This window comes from Eumetopias jubatus, unplaced genomic scaffold, assembly GCF_037043125.1.
Source record: "Eumetopias jubatus isolate StellerSeaLion01/CBP00866 unplaced genomic scaffold, mEumJub1_p1.0 scaffold_7, whole genome shotgun sequence".
Classification (NCBI taxonomy): Eukaryota; Metazoa; Chordata; class Mammalia; order Carnivora; family Otariidae; genus Eumetopias; species Eumetopias jubatus.
The window spans coordinates 133,969,281-133,975,230 of record NW_028274813.1 but is presented as its reverse complement, the minus strand read 5'-3'; the positions used below and the strand labels follow the sequence as shown (position 1 = coordinate 133,975,230).

The 5,950-nt window shown below is 40.9% G+C and overlaps 1 pseudogene; it reads right to left on the bottom strand.

Moving 5' to 3' along the window:
- Positions 1 to 4,041: 4,041 nt before the first annotated feature.
- Positions 4,042 to 5,161, bottom strand: LOC114223792 (Y-box-binding protein 1 pseudogene; annotated as a pseudogene).
- Positions 5,162 to 5,950: the final 789 nt, after the last annotated feature.

Below are 5,950 nucleotides of genomic sequence, written 5' to 3'. Positions count from 1 at the left end.
AAAAACAAGCCAAGGTCCATTGATAGGAAAATGAATCAATTGTGGTATATTCATACCACAGAATCCTGGGTAGCAACGAAAATGAGTTCAGGGCAGCTTTATGTATATCAATATGGACAAGTCTCATCACAGTGTTAAAGTAAAAAGCAAGTTGCAGTAAAAACACAGCATCATACCATTTGTATGAAGCTCAGAGGCATATAAAATATGAAATATATTGTCTAGGGATTCATTTTGATGGCAAACAAGAAAATGACGCACACAAATTTTGGAAGACTAGTCGTCCCTGAGCAACAATGGATGAGGGGAAGGAGAGCTGGCATAGAGAGGCAGAGGGTACCACATATCGGGTTGGGGGGCTTCAAAAGTATTGCTAATGTTCTATTAACTTTTGTGGAAGGTTTATGAGTATTTTACAACTATGTTTATGCCTATACTTTTATATTATTTACTTGTTAGTATGTATGAAGTATTTCATAATAATAAAATAAATTTTGCATTCACACTAGCTATATAGGTAACAGAATTTTAATTGTTTAAGCTAATCTTATTCAGCCTTCTAAAAGAGCTGTCCTCAAAACTATAATTTATTCAGGGCACCTGGGTGGCTCAGTTGGTTAAATGACTACCTTCGGCTCAGGTCATGATCCTGGAGTCCCGGGATCGAGTCCCGCATCAGGCTCCCCGCTCAGCGGGGGAGTCTGCTTCTCCCTATGACCCTCCCCCTTCTCATGTGCTCTCTCTCTCTCTCTCTCTCTCTCTCATTCTCACTCTCTCAAATAAATAAATAAATAAAATCTTTAAAAAAAAACTATAATTTATTCAAATGCATTATAAACTAACTGAATTTTAAGATGGTGTTTGGAGGTCTCTAGTTCTTGAAAATGATTGTGCCTTTTGAAAAGATACCTTATGAACAACCAATTAAAATATTTAATTGAAAATATTAAACTTACATTGGCAGAAAGTATAAACACAACCAACTTCTTTTAAAATCTCTGTTTGGTATGGTTAACATGTCTTTTGAAAATTAAAATTACAATCTTTATTAGTTTAAAGATAAATTCCTAGCAGTAATATTAAAATACAGTTATAATTCAAACTGTGTTGTAATCATTAGTTTTGTTTTTAATTGTAACATTACATTAAAAAAGAAAAAATATAATAACTTCTATGTTGCTAGAACTGACAAGATGCCAAAAAGTATACTCATATATTAATAACATGTAAAATCAAACAGATTTGGTGTGTGCGCATTTGTGTGTGTTTTGTGTGTATTTTAAAGGTAAAATTCTCCCAAAGCTAACACCTTAAGGGAAACAAACAGTATCATTGTGAATCCAAGAAATCATGGCTTTGAGTTGAGAGGAACAATTTAATGTTCTCTCATGGTAGGCATGCTCAACCCCAGGGCCTTTGCACATATCATTGCCTTTGTCTGGAATGTTCTCTTTTCCCAAGTATCCTATGGCTCCTGTCCTCACTTTATTCAGATCTTCACTCACCTTGTCAGTGAGATCTTCCCTTGTCACGCATCTAAATGTTACCCATCTCACCCCTAATAGTTCCTATCCCCTTATCTGCCTTTATTTTTTTTCCCTTAGCACTTACTGTTGTCTAACATACTGTATATTTTATGTAATTTTTTTTCACTGTTTGTCTCCAAAACAGAATTTAACTTTCTCATGAACAGGAATTTTAGTCTTAATCTATCTATCTATCTATCTATCTATCTATCTATCTATCTACCTATCTATCTATTTATCATCTATCATCTATCTATATCACCAATAACTCAATAAATATTTGTCAAATGAAAAAAGATGAGTGAATGCTATTTTCAAAGTAAGAACTAACCATCATTGGAAGACCAATAGTTTTGGTTAAAGTGAATTTTTGTTTTAATTTTTTAAAAGATTTTATCCATCTATTTTAGACAGAGAGAGAGGGGAGAGAAGCAGAGGCGGAGGGAGAGGGCAAAGGAGAGAACCCTCAAGCAGACTCTGCACTGAGCATGGAGCCTGACACAGGGCTTGATCCCATGACTCTGAGATCATGACCCAAACTGAAACCAAGAGCCGGAAACCCACCTGACTGAACCACCCAGGTGCCCCTGTTTAGAGTAAATTTAAGACAAGTATTTTCTATAAGCTCATTGGAAATAATACAAAATAAACTAATTTTGTTGTCAAGCATTAAGGAGATATATTCAAAAATTGTCACAAAATACTCCAGTATTAAACCTTATATATCACGGTGTCACATTAGTAAGTTTTGTACATATTTTGTCATTAGGTAAATAAATAAACAAATATATGCTTTTAAAGGATTAGAGGTGGTATGAACAATTTTCAGAAACCCTATGAAAGGTGGCTTCCACTGAAAAAAATTGTGATAATTTGGCCAATTTCAATGAGAGTAAATTACAGATAAGATAGCTTACATCTTTAAAACAGGAGGAGGTCTATAATGATATTGGAAATAAAGTACTTTTTTTAAAAAAGATTTTATTTATTTATTTGAGAGAGAGAATGAGAGAGAGAGAGAGAGAGGGGCAGAGGGAGAGGCAGGCTCCCCGCCGAGCAGGGATCCTGATGCAGGACTCGATCCCGGGACTCCAGGATCATGACCCAAGCCGAAGGCAGTCGCGCAACCAACTGAGCCACCCAGACGCCCCTAAAGTAAGTATCTTTACTCTGTAAATAACTAGTAGTCTAGTTAGTGTGACTATATTCAAGTGGGAAAACTCTTTTCAACTTTTAAGTGCCTCTATCTACGGGTCAATGCCCTTGCTTTGTAATGTAAGACTAGGATTCTGCAGATCACATTGCTTTTCAGCCAGCTGCCCTCAGCCGTGGGTAAATGGGTCCTGGAGAGAGCCTGCAGAGCTGATGGAGTGAGACCTGCCTGGGCTCCTTTATTTTTTGTTCCTGTGGCTTTTGTATCTGGTTCCTTTTCTTGCCCTGGAAGTTCCGGTTGATTGAAGTTTACATTTTTTTTTCTTCTCATATGTGCAGAATCCACTTCATGGCATTTCCAGATCACCAGTTGGCCAGCACCATCTCCTGAGATGTCTGGGTCCAGGCACCGGAGACCCATCCTCTGAGCTACGTCTTCCAGTTGTTCCTTTGTGATATGTTGGAGTTCTCTTTTTGCCCCAGTTAGTTAACAACCTTTTACTTAGTTAATATCTTTTTCGTTGTTGTTGTATATTAAATTCTTTAAAGTAACTGTCGTGATTCTGTCTTCTGACTGGTCCCTCACTGACACATCTCGTCCATGTCTACTCCTTGTACAAGGTAACAGAAGTATACGCCCTTGGTGGATTGTTCCTTTTATCTATATTAAAAGCATTCCTTTCAACATTCTTTGTTGGTCCTAGGACTTTGGTCTCCATTCCCATTCTTTGCGCCACCTCCATTCCTCACTGTCTTACAGGGGGGCTGACATGTGCAGGCTGCACTTCCCAGGCTCCTTGGTTGACTGGCTTTCAGATGGGTTTGGCCAGCGAGAGGCTGTGGAGGGAGATAAAACTGTGGAGGAACAGAAAAGCCAGGGTACTTATCCCCCTTGCTTTCTGCCTCCTGTCTTGGCTGCATTTCCTTGTGACTCTACCTTCTGCCAGGCAGTGATGCTGGCACCCCCAGGCACTGGAGACATGGCCTCCTTCCCGGGGTCACCACACCCTCTCCCCTTACTGATATCTCCGCAGCTCCACTCCTATAAATAGGTCTCTGCCCTACATTCCTACTACTGAAAATCCTTGCAGTGGTTTCTGTTTCCCTGGTTAGACCTGAGTAAAACACCATTTTGTGCCTTCTAACTTGTCTGGTATGGATGTTGCCATTTATTTTCCTTCTTGTTCTTATTTACCTGGCATATCTTACCAGCCACACAGCACATATTTCGGTGTTACCGCTTTTCTTTCTTTCTTTTTTTTTTAACAATTTAAAGACCTTTAAAGGTGTATTGAGAAAAACCAGGTTTTTTTTTTTTTTTAAAAAAACACGTTTGTCATTACAAAAAAAAAGAGACGTCTTTAGGTAAAAATAATAAAAACTCCATGCTGCATAGATAATGCAGATAGTTCTATTTATCTGGTCAGTGGGCAAAAAGCAAGCACTTAAGGTCTTCAGCTCCAATCTTTTGTTCATTTCTTATTGCTGGAATTTCATCTTCATTTCTTCGTGTTGGATGACTAAACCGGATGATGGTAGAGATGGTAAGCCGGCATTTACTCAGCCCCGCCCTGCTCAGCCTCGGGAGCGGACGAATTCTCAGCTGGTGGCTTGGCTGCTTTTGTCTTTTTGCCATCTTGTGGTTTAGGATTTTCTGGGCCTCTGCATCGGTAATTGAATTTGCAGCAGTACCGACGTTGAGGTGGCTGCTGACCTCGGGTCTCATCTCCTTGATTTTCCTTATCTTCCTCATTACCATCCTCTCTAGGCTGTCTTTGGCGAGGAGGACCCCTGCGGAATCGTGGTCTATAACCCCGATACATATTCTGTCTCACTGGTCTACCTTGGTCTCCGTCACCCTGGTTGTCAGCACCTTCCATCCCTTCTCCCTGCACAGGAGGGTTGGAATACTGCGGTCCACGCCCAGAGGGTCTCCGCATGTAGTAAGGTGGGAACCGTCGCCTGCGGTAGGGCCGGCGCTGTTGGGCCTGGCCTTTGGGAGCACTTTCCGATCCCTCGTTCTTTTCCCCTCTCACTATTCTGGTAATTCTGCTGGTAATTGCGTGGAGGACCCCTGCGACGTGCATGGCGTCTATACCGGTTACGGTCTGCTGCATATTTACTGCCTTGCCCTGGAACTGCACCAGGGCCTGTCACATTTGCTGCCTCCGCACCCTTTTCTCCTTCAACAACATCAAACTCCACAGTCTCTCCATCTCCTACACTGCGAAGGTACTTCCTGGGGTTATTCTTCTTTATGGCAGTCTGCTGTCCAAATACATCTTCCTTGGTGTCATTCCTGTTGATGAAACCATATCCGTTTCTTACAGTGAACCATTTCACTGTTCCCAAAACCTTCGTTGCGATGAGCTTTTTGTCCCCGCTGGCAGGCGCCGCCGATGTGAGGCCGCCCGGGCCGCGGCTCCCTGCGCCGCTGCAGGCTGCTGGGTCTCGGCCTCGCTGCTCATGGTTGCGGTGATGGTGACTGGGGCCAGCTGCGGCAGCTGCGGCTCCTCCCAAAGTGTGATGGTAGCTAGGCCGGCAGCCTTGGTGGGGCTGCTCAGGGCTCTCTGGGGTCCGCTCTCCGCTCCCGCTACCTATCGAACTCTATGGCTTTTCTTGTTTTAGTGATTTTCTTTGTTTTTGAACAGCATAGAACCGCATTTTACTTTTTACTTAATTGGAAAGAATTATTTACTTTTAAAAAGGTGAAGTTAACCTCTTTGCACTTATTGTGATTACTATCTTTTGGTTTATCTTATTTTATAATCCTATAATTATTCTATTTATACTGTTCCTTTAGTCCTTTTCTTGACTTTTGACTGGTTGATCAAAGTTTCTTCTCTTTTACCCGTAATAATTTGGAATTTCTAATCTTGTTTCTAGGCATTGAGATAATTTCTTTTAGACTTTAGTTTTTAGAGTAGTTTTATTTATTTATTTATTTTCTAGAGTAGTTTTAGATTCACAGCAAAATCAAGAGAAAGGTACAGAGGTCTTCTATATACCCCTGCCTCCACACATGCATAGCTTCCCTATTATCAACATCCCACACCAGGAAGGGGCATTTATCACAATAGATGAACTTACATTGACACATCATAATCACCAAAAGTCTATAGTTCGCACTAAGGGTCACTCTCGGTGGTGTATATTCTATGAGTTTGGGCAGTTGTGTAATGACATGTATCCACTGTTACAGTATTATATAGAGTAGTTTCACGGCCCTAAAAAATCCTTTGTGTTCCACCTGATCTTCCTTTCCCCTCTGA